Raw genomic sequence first — 14,186 nt, 5'->3', positions numbered from 1 at the left:
TCACACCTTGGTCACAACACCTCGTGTGTCTGCCAGTTCTCCCTTTAGTTCACTGTCCTTCTGATGGTGAAATGTGATGTCAAAAGCTTGACGTTTCTGAACTAGAAAATGGAGAAGGCTCCCAAGACCTATTTTCTTTCTCAAAGGAATTGTCTTCTTGGAATGCAAATTTCTGCTGAAGTGCCTGGGATTTTACAGCCACCGGGTCCCACTGTGAACTGTGTCTTTTCCTCTTAGGAGTGGGTCTGCCTCCAGGTGACCGCTCAATAGCTTGAAGTTTAATCTTATTCATATTTTTTAGGACATCCAATGTGTTCGGAACATCTTTGTTTTTCTGGTTTTCTGAATGACGACTATAATTGGTCTTAATAGCACCTGGGTACTGTTTTTTCATTTCAGTTGCTGAATTAGCTGAGTCACAAACAGTATCATATCCTGGCTGCACAAGAGAACACGGAGGCTGTAGAGGGGAAAATGGGGCCAGTGGGGGTGCAGGAGGAGGAGGAGCGGGAAGCACTGACCTTGAGAATGGATCTGGTTCGACTCTCAGCCGAGCAGTCCCCGATGATGACGGCACTTGTCCCAAACCACCAGGCCCGTCAGTCGAGTCAAAGGAGCCAGAATTTGTGCTGTTTTTCAGTTCCCGCATTTCCACAATTGCAGCAATCTGAGAGGGAAGAAACGTCACTTCATCTTCAAGGGCAGCTATTTTTTAAATTGCGGCTTCAACTTACAGGCTGAGAATTTTCCATTGGTCTGTTGTGTCCTAGAGATGGCGACAGTGGATCCCAAACCAATTGCAAAGGATGGAAAAATTCACTTCTCTCTTCTGCCTCATTTTTCCGTATTCCGTTTCAAAACCGGAGATACCTGGCTTCTTCATCATGTGCCACACACAAAATATCAGGGAAAGGTGGGACTACAGATCCACGGTTGCCGGAGTCTACAGGGTCCAAGAATGGGATCAACTCAAAATCAGGCCTGAGGCAAGATTCTAAAGGAAGAATGTTCTCAATAATACGAACAATGCTCCGAACTGATCTGTGTAGCCTTTATTTCCCCTAATCTGCAAAACCTTCCTCAGAAGCTGAGCTTCCCGGCAACACTGCCTCGGAATCCTCAGCTAGGGAGGGGCAACAGGCGCTCATCCTGTTTCAGGAACGCTAAGACCCGTGTCCGCCCATGTGCCTGAGTTGGAAGGACGCAGGTGGTAACGGATGAGGGTCTGGGCCTTGGAGCCACTTGCACAGCCAGGGTAACGCCCTCCCTCCCCCCTCCAAGGCGCGGCCGCTAGCTCTCTTGTCCCGCACAACCTGCCGTTCTCCTGATACCATACTGTTTTAATTTCTGTAGTTTTGTAATATATATTGAAATCAGAAAGTGTGATGCCTCCAGCTTTGTTCTTTTTTCTCAATATTGCTTTACTTTCAGGATCTTTTGGTGTTTCAAATGAATCTTAGGATAATTTTTTTTCTTTCTAAAAATATATCACCAGGATTTTGTTGGGGTTAGCACTGAATCTCTAGATCACTTTGGAAAGTATGGGCATTTTAACAATACTAATTAGGTCTTCCAAACCACGAGCATGGACTTTCTTTCCATACATTTGTGTTTTTAAAGATTTCTTTCATCAATGTTTTGTAGTTTTCCATGTACCGATATTGTATCTCCTTGGTTAAGTTTATTTCTAAGTACTTAAAATGGGATTATTTTCTAAATTTCTGTTTCGGATAGTTCCTTGTTAGTATGTAAAAATTCAGGTGTTCTTGTGTGTTGATTTTGTATCCTACCACTTTATTCAGTTCATTTATTAGTTCTAACAAGTGTGTGGGGGGGGCATCTTTAGGATTTCCTACATATTAGGTCATGTCGTTTGTGAACAGAGATAGTTTTACTTCTTCCTTTCTGATTCGGATGGCTCGTATTTCCTCTTCCCTCTGCCTCATTGCTCTGACAAGCACTTCCAGGACTGTGTTGAATTGAATGGATGAGAGTGGGATTCCTGCCGTGAGATACTAAAGGATAGGTTTCAGTTTTCCACCGTTGAGTATGATGTTACCTGTGGACTTTTTATATATGGCCTTTATAATGGTGAGGCACATTCCTTCTATAATTAGTTTACTGAGAGGTTTTAATCATGAAAGGTGTTTCTGTGGGAGAATGAGGGCTGGGCCTTCCTATCGCACTGTCTTACTAACACAACGCCTCTGCTTTTTCTTAGAAGGGCACCAGTCCTGTTGGATGAAGGCCTCACCCTTATGGCCTCATTTAACTTTAGTTACCTCCTTAGATGCCCTATCTCCAACTACTGGGTTGGTCAGAAAGTCTGTATGTCTTTTATGTAAAAGAAAAGACATTTTTCATTTTCAGCAATAACTTTATTGATTTGGATATTTTGAGTATGTGGGCTACCTCCAGCTATTGGCTTCTACTGGGTAGGGGCCAGGGGTGCTGCTAAACATTATTTGGCCAAAATGTCAATAGTACCAAGAAACTTTGCAAACCACTTTTGACACATTTGATCAGTCACAGCACCTTCTCCATATACTGCACAAATCTTTTTTTGCATTTCAGTTGTGTTTTAACCTTTCTTGAAATTATAAAGCATAATATGCCAAACATGTTGTGTATTTTCTTCCATCTTCAATATTAAAATGGCCACACAAAAATTAACCAATTTTGATAAGTTCTTTTAAACGCACGCTGATATGACAGCTATCACAATACAATGAACAAGATTGTTTCGAATGAAGCTTAAGACAACTAAGCATTACTAGAGCCATTGTGTGGGAAAAAAAAAAACCTAAATGAACTTTTTGGCCAACCCGATACACTCGAGTTGGGGGTTAGGAGTTCAATGTATGAATTTGGGGGGCAGCAGACACAATTCAATTCATAGAAAATCCATTCGGTTTTCAATCCTCAAGGCAATAGAGGGTTCTCTATAAATATGTGAAGAAACAAGTTGAGTGACAAGTGCAGTCATGAATCTGTGTCCAAGTACCCAGAATTGTCGAATGTGAGAGCCAGAAGGGACTTAGAAGTCATAGTTGAGTGCCTTCATCTTTCAGCTGATGAAACTTGGAGCCGGAATGGGGAAGGGACTTTGTGCGAAGGTCGCACAGCCGAGACTAACTGGCATCCCCGCTGGAACCCAGACCTCCTCCTGCGGTTCAGGGCTCACGTGATTGCAATGCACCTGGCTATGTCTAATCTGACTTTATGTGCAGGTAATATCATCCCTGCTATTCACCACCTTGAATTTCATCAGTGCATTCATTTGCACCAGGCAGGCTGCAGCTCAGCTCATGCCAGGCACTTTACTTGGAAATGCATTGTCTCATTTAGTCCTCACTGCAGTCCTCTGAGGGAGAACATAATATTTCTCCCTTTTACAGGTAAGGAAGTCTGAGCAAGTCTGCTCAAGTCTCTCCACCCAGTAAACGACACAGCCTGAGGTGGACATGGATTTAAAGGTTTATGTGCTTATTAATTGAATGGCTTCTGTGCGTGCTCCCTTTGAAAGCTCACTCATCAGCTTCTCCCTTCATTCCCATTATGACTTATTACTGCAGGCTCAACAACAGGTGGCAAAAGAGGACAACTTCACAGCTTCACAGGGTGTTGGAAAAGGCCTTTGTTCTGCTTGATCTTCGTTCTGCTTCTCATGCAATAAAAGGATTTCTGGCGAAAGCAAAGAAGCCCTGCACAGCAGGGCCACGGCACCGTAGGCAGGTGGGCTAGAGAATGTTTTATAACAAACACACTTTAGAGTGATTGTAAAAATAACCTGTCCATGATTTTTTTAAAAAGTCTATACAATATAGGATAGTATAAAGGAAGAGTAAATTTTCACATCTTCCTGACCCATCCCCAATTGCATTCTCCAGAGGTGATTACTGCTATTTTTGTGTGCATTCAGGAATATGTTTTAAGCACATGTAAGCACATGGATCATACATGTAAACTAGTATAGGATAATACTATATTTATTGTCCTGCAGTGTGTACTTTTAATCTCTTCACAGTATGTCTTTGTCATGTTTTCACATTGATGTATGTAGTCTCATTTCATTCATTATTTTTGATGGTGGCAATATATTTCATTGTAGAAATCTACCATGATTTATTTAATTATTCCTATAGTAGGCTGAATAACGGCCCCCAAATATCCACACTTTAGTCCCTGAAACCCGTAAATGTTACCTTATTTGAAAACCAGTCCTTGCAGATATGAGTAAGGGAGGGATCTCGAGATGGGGAGGTTATCCGGGAGACCGGGGTGGAGATCGGACGCGCTCAGGGGGAAGGTGATGAGAAGACAGGGCAGAGACCGGAGTGTTGTGGGTGCAAGTCAAGGACTCTGCGCAGCCATCAGAAGCTGAAAGGGGCCAGGGACACATTCGACTCGAGAGCCTGCAGAGGAAGTGAGATCCAGCTGACACTTCGATTTTGGGCCAGTGACATTGATCGCAGACCTCTGGCTTACAGAACCGTGAAAGAAGAAGCTCGTGTGATGTTTGTGGCAATTTGTTACAGCAGTCACAGGAAATGACTGTAACTCCCTTACTGATGGGCATTTAAGGTGCTTCCCCCGTCATAAACAAGGGCTGTAATAAATAAATGCTATTTATTTATAATAAATAAATAAATTTCATGGCTGGTCTGCAACCCTCTAGTTTCCCTTGCCCTTTGCCATGGCAACCAGCAATGCATGGGATGGTACTTGCTCCATCAGCCTGGGTCTCCGAAGGACTGTAATGAGCGGAGTCACATTCCTTTTGACCTATGAGAGGTGGCATGTGCAGGAAGTAAACCTTCGCTATTTTAAGCCACTGTGATTTGGGGGTTGTTTGTCATTGCAGCATAATGTAGTCCAGCCTGGCCAGTACAGTGGATACTAACTGCCCATCCCAACATTCTTCCAGGGTGCCCACCCATACTGCAAAGCCTGGACAATAAATCCAACCCTTTTCAGCCTCCTTGACAGCAGGAGTTCTTGATGTGATCAAGTTCCACCAAGTCGTTGCACTTGAATTAAATTGGAAAGTGCAGAGTGTGGAGCAGGCCATCTTCCTGGGGCCCTTGCAGTTGCTTTGCTTAACGTGGTCATGGACACGTGCCTGGTCCAATAGTGTGGAGTCTGGTCACTGGGAAACTTTTAGCATAGGTTCCGCTTTCTAGGGAAACGGGGCTGAGACACTACGGGCCAAGGGAAAGGTGGGTTATGGTCAACAACTCGGAGTCTCTATATCCAAGGCCCGCAGAAAGCATCTGCTGACTCTAAGAACTGCTGCTGCATTACCCTGTAAGATCAGAAATAAGGCAAAGAGGCCTGACATCCCCGCTGCTGTTCAACACAATACTGCTGGCTCTAGCCGATGTAAAAAGACATAGGAAAGAATTAAAATGTAAAAAGATAATAAGGGAGGAGTTAAAATTGTCATTATTTGCAAATAATATGCCAAACTGTATAGAATGCCCAGTACAATCAATAAACAAACTGTTACAATTTGTAAGAGTTTAGCAAGATCTTTAGAAAAAGAACTCAGTACTCAGTAGCATTCACTCCTTACAGCAGCCAGAAACAACTGAAAGATATAATAGAAAACGTGATACCTTTGACAAGTAAAAATAATTACCAAGTGTCTAGGAAGTAAGGTATCAAAGAGACAATCAAAATTTCTTTGGAGAAAATCTTGAAACTTTAAAAATGAATAGAAAGTGATCTGAGTTATGAGAGACAGCCCACCACAAAGGACTGGTGGTTACAACATCATTGTGATGCTAATTTCCTTCCATTAGTCTGTATTCAGTGTAACCCTAGAAATACTCTGGTTGGATTTTTATTTGAGAGACTCTTCCATCTTCCTCTAAATGGTCTAAGGAAGAATACAGGTCCATAAATGGGTAAGGTCACTTTGGAAAAGAGAAACCAAAAAGAAAGATTCATCTTCCCAGACAGTAACGCATGCTACCAGGCCACAGCAACAAAAACAGTGTGGTAATTGTCGATGAACAGAGTAGCCCAGTGGGCCAGAGACAAACCTCTGCGCACAGGAGAACTTGACGGTTGATAAAACTGGCACCACAAATCAGTGGAGAAAGGAAATAGTGCCTCAGTATTAGAGAAAAATAAAATTGGGTCCTTACCTCACTCTTTGTGTGAAGGGGAACTACAGATGGACTAAGGTTCCATGGAAAGATAAAACTATGAAGTTAAGCCCTGGCTGGTGTGGCTCAGTGGATTAGGCGCGGGCCTGCAAACTGAAGGGTCGCTGGTTCAATTCCCAGTCAGGGCATATGCCTGGGTTGCAGGCCAGGTCCCCAGTAGGGGGCACATGAGAGGCAACCACACATTGATATTTCTCTCTCTCTCTTTCTCCTTCCCTTCTCCTCTCTCTAAAAATAAATAAATAAAATCTTTAAAAAAACCTATAAAGTTAAAAGAAGAAAATGTCGGAAAGTATCTTTGTGATGTGAGTGGGGCTGAAGGGTTTCTTAAAAAAGACCTGGAAAACACGAACCACAAGGTAAAAAAGTTAATGGATTACATTATATCGAAATTAGGAATGTATTTTAAATATGATGCAAGCAACAAAGTTGACAACTGGCTCACAGATAGGGAGAGTCTTATACCAACAAGTGATGCAGAAATAGTATCTAGATTATAGATAAACGTGCAAAGGGTATTCATACGGGATATCTAAATGGCTGATATTGCTTAACTTTGTTACCTGATTGAGAAATGCGAAATGAAACGAGATACCACTTTATAGCCACCAAGTTGTCAAGCATTAGAGTAGAGAGTCAGGCAGTACCGAGTGTGGGCCTCTGGGGAGCAGTGTGCCAGCACTTAGGGGTGTTGCTCATAGTTCAAGAGCCATCAGTGTGCTCCCGAGTAGTAAATACTCCAGGGAAACTTGCTCACCGCCCATAAATAGATAGGACCACAGGTGTTTATCTTAGCAGTCACGTGGTGGGGGGGCTGTTGGAGGCAACTAGGCTTTTATCAATAGGGGAATGGAGTAAGAACTGCGTACGGAAGAGACGCAACTTACGGGATCCTCTCCAGCAGTTTGGCGCTGTGAACTTAATGTGCGTGTGCATTGTGGATAGGTCTCGAAATCAGAGTGTTGACTGAGAGAGGCAGATGAACATCTACGGCATGATGACTGCTGGGTGCTTGTACAGGGACACCAACATATCCGCAAGGGTGCTTGTCCTCACAGCCGTGCCTGTGAGGAAGGGAGATGGAGGGAGTGGGAACTGAATGGGAGAAAATGAAATAAAGCAGGAGGCTAGTGATACTGTGAACTGAAAAACATAATTAACTCAATTTTCCACAGCAAATTTTTAAAAATATTTATTCATTCTTAGAGAGTGGACAGGAGGGAGAAGGAGAGGGAGAGAAACATCAATGTGTGGTTGCCTGTCACGCAACCCCAACTGGGGACCTCGCCTGCTACCCAGGCATGTGCCCTGACTGAGAATCGAATCCAAGACTCTCTGGTTCGCAGGACAGCGCTCAATCCACTGAACCACACCAGCCAGGGCCACACCAAATTTTTAATATTCCAGCTATCGTTCTTTTGGCCACAGCGTGCTCTGCATTGTTCTTGGGACTTCAGCACACACTTTTCATCAGTTGTTCGTGTGTCTGTCTCTTTGTGGGTCTGTGAGGGTCTCACAGTCTGCACGCATGCTTTCTTCTCCTTTGCTCTCTTGGTCTCTGGCACAGAGCAGGTGATAAAGAGTTCTATTCAATGAGAACCCAGAACATTCTGGAAACCAATTTATACATTCCTCAAAAGCTTAGAAACATAGAAGAACCAAAGAGTGTGGTGCCTGGAAAAAAGATTTTCTAATTTTCCGACTGCGTAGTTTCAGGGCTCAGGGTTGAAAAGCAAGTGCTGTCTTTTATCCTTGTTTTCTATGTCCCCTTGCTGGCTCCTTTCCTCCTCCTCTCCGTGCCCAGTGCTCTCCTGTCCTGTCTGGGCAGGAACGTCAGCTGACCGTGGGTTATCGTGCAGCCCTCCTGGACTTGGAGAACGCAGGGGTTCGCCTTTCAGGGCAACAATCCAGCGAAAGCAGGACGGTAAAATGTGACAGTCTTTGCAGGAGCCCCTCGGTGACTCCACCCTCGGGATAAAGCCCCTATGGGACATTCAAGTCCTTCCAGATCTGCCTGGCCACCCAGCCTCGGCTCTGGCCACTTTCAGCAGTACGATCTCCTTTATAAGAAGTACAACTGTTGTCACTCCTTTTAGTTTTTTAAATTCAATAACAAATGATTTTTTCATTCATTCATTCATTCATTCATCCATTCAATTTTTTTTTGAATTTACCGGTGTGACACTGGTTAAAAAAATTTACAGGTTTTAAGTACACAATTCCACAACGCATGTGCACACTGTATGGTGTGTTCACCACCCAAGTCAAGGCTCCTTCCGTCACCATTTGTCCCCCGCTATCCTCCTCTACCTCCCCCACCTCCCCTTCCCTCCGATAACCTCCGTGCTGTTGTCTGTGATGTTTTGTTTGTTGTTTTGCTTAATGTGAACTTTTGCACCCAGTCCCTCTCAGCCCCTCTTCTCCCTTCTGACAGCTGTCAGTCTGTCCTCTGTATCTGTGAGTCTGTTTCTGTTTCATGTTAAATAGAACTGTTAAAATTAAAGCTAAGTAAGGAAGCGATTTAAAGCGCTTTCCTGTGCCTGTCCCCGGAGGTGGCAGTTGGTTGTGGACACCAGGTCCACAGCCTTGGGTCCTTGGGTCTGCGCCGCCCTGCTCTGCTGTGAGTAAACAACCCCTTTTATCTCCCTTTCCGCTCAGCTATTTTGCAGAGAACCACCACCAGGCCAGGGTGCACAGGCCAGAAAGCGCTCTCAGCATTGTCCCCTGTGCTAGGAGTGTCCACTCGGTCCCTGCAGGTGCACCGTATTCCCTGCCTCCCTTGCTCTGTGCCCTGGGAAGCTGGCATCCGTGGGTCCACAGGCTTCCCGGCCCCCTGTTTCTGACTGGGTTTGGCCAGTGAAGAACAGGCAGGAGGAGCAGTCTGTTCCCTCCCAGGACCCAGAATGATGCAGCCCATTGCTGAATCCCGTTCCCTCCTTGGAGGCCACCCCATTTCTTTGTGACAATTTTATCTCTGTGGTTTCATTGTCCTTTTCTGCAACTCAGCACTGGTTGAAGGCCAGCCTGTCTCCCCTGAATGTTCTCAGGAAATAGGATAGGGTGGTTCAGGGCAAAGTCTACAAAATGTTTCCACTTTCTCTGCAAGGATCAGCTTGGCTAACCAGGTCCCTGGGGACCCGTGGGATTCCCCTTGGCGCTTGCCTTTCGTTTGTATACACATACAAAGACCGTTCAAAGAATCTCTTCCCGGAGCCAGGAACACGCCCTCTGGGGTGACCCCTGTTTTCTACCCTTAGGCGTAGGAGAGTCTGGGATAAAGTTTAATTAACTATGTTATTTGGTTCTCCCCCCAGCATTCTAGGCATTCTTGATTTGCTTTCACAAACCCTTCTATACCCTGTAATTTGCCAACCTCTCCTTCCTTCTTCTGCCTTTTGCCCAAGTCCTTGCTGGGATGTAACCCTCTTCCTTACGCTCGTTTGGTCAACTTCCGCCTGTCCCAGATGGGAGGTCGGCCTCCTGAAGGTGGTGTTCCTTACCCTACGTCTAAGTGAGATCCCCTACTGCCGCGGGCACCTTCACACTGTGCCTTACCAATGCATTGTCTGTCACCTGCTTTGAGACACGAGGAAGTAAGAATTAGCTTGGACTTTAAATATCTGCCTGGCCATTCATCAGGCTGGAATAAAAGACACTTAAAATCAGCTCCAAAGTTAACAGTAAATAATATCTCTCCCAAGGACATTGTGGCTGTAGATGTCACACAAACCCCCTTCTTGGAGTGAGTACTGCTTTCTTACTCATTGAGAAACTTTCTCTAAAATCATAGACTATCAGAAACTTCGTGGTTTGAAATTATGTTTGTAAGAACAAAACAGTTACCACAAAGAAGGAAGTGATAATTATGTGACATGATAGAGGTGTTTGCTAAGGCTGTGGTAGTAATTAGATTGCAATATATAAATGTATCGAATCAACACACTGTACACCTTAAACTTACACGATGTTGTAAGTCAAGTATATCTCAATTTTTTAAAAAGTGAAACACCTCACGCTTGCCTGGCAGGGTTAAGTCACTGACTTAGAGAAACAGGTGCAGAGCTTCTGGCCACGACAGTCCACAGCTATCATAACTTTATTGTTCCCAAGGACATGGATGCCTGGGTGTGGTTCATAGTCCAGGACTTACGATGATACCTTTACACAGAGCCCTGCTTTGCTTTGTGTCTATCAAAATACTTCTTCGCTTGCATTAGACCTAAGCTCCATCTCTGCCCTCAATTCTGTAACTCTTTCACTGTTCGGTGAGATGCCCTATGGACCCTTTGGATGTGGTTCCTCTGCAATATGTTAATGAACCTGACTTTGCCAGACTGAGGTTTATTCATGGCGGTAGCAGGCTGATTAAGTCTAGACAAAAATACTCCACGGCACGAAGAACAAAAGTCAAAAGCAATATCTGTTAAGTGGGTGAGTGAGTAAGTGGCTGATGCATCCCCCTAACAGACTAGTATGAGTGAGGAAGCGTGCCCGGGCCCTGACCAGCTCGGATGGTCTAGATCAGGATTTGGGAGTCACAGCTGTTTCTGAATCCTGACCTGAGCAAAACAGGTTTCTTCTATGAACCTCAGTTTTCTCATCTCTAAAATGAAGGTGACAATTTATTGAGTAAAATCATCTCTTTCTTACAGAGTTTTTGTGATTGTCAGGAAAACGATTCCAAGAACTGGAAATGGACAAGAGATCGCTGGGTGCTCTTTCAGGGGAGGGCTGGCCTTCGTCACGGGCCCCTCTGGGGTATCTGCCTCCATCGGGGTATGCACATGTGCCTGACTTGTTGTTGACTAGGCTTCTTCTCCCCGCACCCCCTTTTTAAAACAACTCGGTAAGGATAGATATTAAGTGGAGAATTCTGATGGTGAGATTTCCTGTTCATAGCAATGCCACGTCATTTTTTCTGGTAGAGAAGTAAGAATACCCCATTCTTACTTGAAGCAGTTTTAACATGCCACTGGGTTTCTTGTTAATGGGTTGCGTTGCATGAAACCTGTAACTTGTGTTCATTTCACATTTGCACGTGAGTCAGGATTTCACATTTTGAAATTCTCATTTAGCAGAGAGGAGAGCGATCATAGATGGAAGGGGCTTACTCTGCCAGAGACCCTCCCATGGGAGCTGTGATGATTATTTCACCAGTGGACTGAAGCAGTAGGCAGAGTGCACCAACAGATCAGCCAGGGCACAGGGGGAGATACAGAGCCCAGCCTTACAGAAGGGTCGAAGGAGAAGCAGTTCTCTTGGGCCACGTCTCTGCTGACGGGATAAGCTTGCCCCCAACCTGGAACAATGGCGGGGGGCATGCCGTGTTGAGCAGCCAGCCTTTGGGAGGAACAGCCATGTACCTGGACCCAAAGGCATCTTGATTCGAGGGCTCTGGTGCCAGCAGGATGGTGGCTCTGGCTCTCTCTCTCCAGTCTGCCCGTCTGTTGGGTTAATTCTCCATTCCCGCACCCTGGCCTTGTCCACCCAGCCAGGAACATGGCTCCCAAGCCTCCCTCCCCAAGGCTGCTGCCAGGAGAGAAGGGTGGTCTCTCCTCAATTCCAGCCCCAAAGACATCCAGGAAAGAGTCCCAGTGGTTTGGGAAACCATCCCTCTCAGAACATTCAGTGGAGAAAAAGGTATTTCTTGTATGAGCCATGTGGCTGAAGACAGGGAGGGAGCAGCTCCAGGAAGAAGAGGGCGAGTGCTAAGCAGAGAAGGCAGAATGTTCCTTCCACCTCCTTGGAACCTGAGGTATAACCTACATGGAACCAGTCAGGAGGCACTGCAGGGGCCCAGCCGACCACCGTAAAACGGAGGGCAGTCCGGGGTAGGTGTTGACATAGCATACTAAGAAGAGTGCCGTGGTTTTGCACAGAAGATGGGTAAATACCTGTGAGCTAGATAAACGATGGGCTCATACAGATGTATGGATACCCTTTACACGTGAGCCGGCGTGCTAGCCTTCCTCTGGGTTTCGGTTAGCTCTCACAGACGCCCACCAGCGAGAGACGGTGATGTGCACTTTTCACTCAGTTTCAGATAAGGAAACTGAGGCCCAGAGAGGCCGTATGGCGACGCGGTAGCAGAACCAACTGGAGGCAGTTTGACCCTAAATACTACTTGAAATGGCCCTTTGGTTTTATAAGCACATATTATAATATACGCTTGGTCGTGACCCTGATTTTAATTTTCTTCCCCTACCTCTAGTGCCAACCCGTCTGGGCAGAATGACCGAGACACAGTGGAAGTGTGTGTGTGCACAGAGAGTAGGGCTGACGCCGGCACAAGACCCAGGAAAATGAACACTCACTCCACAGGTACGGGAGGAAGGCCTTCCACAGAGGAAACTGGTATGATGAAGGAAAGGGAGATGCAGGTCAAAATTTCTCGTGTTGAGATAACCTCTCCCACAAAGATGATCGTGACACCACAAGACTCAGACTTTTAGAAACAGCCAGGACCACAGCACGAGCGATTTGAAACTTGAACACTTTGGCACTGACCTAAGGTGAGGGAATTCAGTGACCTTCACTATGCGCTGACTTCAGGCCCAGCTCCCTGGCGACGGGAAAGACGCATTGCATCAGCTTGGAGAGTTCTGTTATAGACCAGAGGGCTCTCTAGGGCTACTCTGCCCAGCAAGGGGGGCGTGCCCTGGCAAAGGTGAAGCTGTCAGGTAGGGATCCTGTTCCCGACACCTGGGCAGAGTTGAGACAGCCATATTTTTTAAACCCCAAAGAAAGACATACGAATGGCTTTTGGTTTTTAAAAGGATTTTTTGATATCTTATTTTTAAAAATATCCTAAAACATAGAAACCGGGACTCAAATCAGTGATTTGGAACAGAAGGAAGAAATAAACATTCAGAACAGAAATGAAACAAGAACTCAAAAAATAAGGAGAGGCTTAGGAACCTCTGGGACAACTTTAAACGTTCCAATATCCAAATCATAGGGGTGCCAGAAGGAGAAGAGGAAGAGTGTAAGAGGGTGCAGCCAAGCCCCCCTCCCACCCCCCTGCTAAGAGGGATTTGTAATGGGATCCAGAACTCAGGGTGTCCAGGAATATTAAAAATATATGGGATGTCCTCAGCCCCATAAGTCTGAACTGGGGGATGGGACACATGGAGCAGGGCCATTGAGTTATTTTGCATATCAACAACTTTGCAAATAACCTCAAAAATGGTCATTTAACATTATCTATAACTTTTGACTGGTTTCATAGATATGTTAAGTAGCTGTGGCCATGCTTTGAGCCAGGGAGATGGGAGTGACTTTCACCTAGGAGGTAACTGGGAGGCAACTCCCCCTGGTTACAGCGCCTGCATAAGAGCTTGGAGATGATTGGCTCCATGCCACAGGGCCACGCCTGCCCGGACTTACTATGGCAGCCCAGAAAAGATGGAAAAAAATATGGCCATACTGGCAGGTGTGGCCAATTGTGGGAGGAGTCGGAAAAGGGGATGCAGAGGAAGACTGGCGCCAGGATTTAAACCCAGGTGGGTCAGCCATGTGGCTTTGGTGGGGGGTGGAACCATGCAGGTTGGGGCTCCCTCTGCCACACAGTTTAGGAAGCTGGAAAGCGAGATGCAGCAGTGATGCAGAGCTCTCTATTAGCAGTTTGGAAGAATGCAGGAGAGATGTGGTGGGAAGGAAAGGGGTGAAAGGACTTTTGCTGGCGGGCCAGGAGAAGGTGCCACGTGGTACTGATGGTGCTGGGAACCACGGGAGGCCTGCCAGCCAAGCACGGATTACTGGGAAGAACTGGGGGCTACCTGAGCCACAGACTTCTATTTCTTTTCCTGAGATATGGTACCCCGGGCTAGGCAAAGGGTGGGAAGGGCTGTGTGTGTTTGTGGGTGTTTTAAGGGATTTTGGGATTTTAATGAAGACGTTAAGCCATTACTCTAAGTCTATATAACTTTTGAATAAATAATTCCTTTCCTTTCCACCAGTCTCTAGCATTGAGAGCTATAATTCCCTGGAGGCGGGCAAGGCAAACCTAGTACA

At 45.7% G+C, this 14,186-nt stretch overlaps 1 pseudogene; it reads right to left on the bottom strand.

Annotated features, from left to right (window-relative positions):
• On the bottom strand, positions 1-11,494 carry LOC112309721 (mitochondrial fission regulator 2 pseudogene; annotated as a pseudogene).
• Positions 11,495-14,186: the final 2,692 nt, after the last annotated feature.

This window comes from Desmodus rotundus, chromosome 8 (assembly GCF_022682495.2).
Source record: "Desmodus rotundus isolate HL8 chromosome 8, HLdesRot8A.1, whole genome shotgun sequence".
In the NCBI taxonomy this organism is placed as follows: domain Eukaryota; kingdom Metazoa; phylum Chordata; class Mammalia; order Chiroptera; family Phyllostomidae; genus Desmodus; species Desmodus rotundus.
Note: the sequence above shows the minus strand (reverse complement) of the source record. Positions and strands in the feature narration are given on the sequence as shown.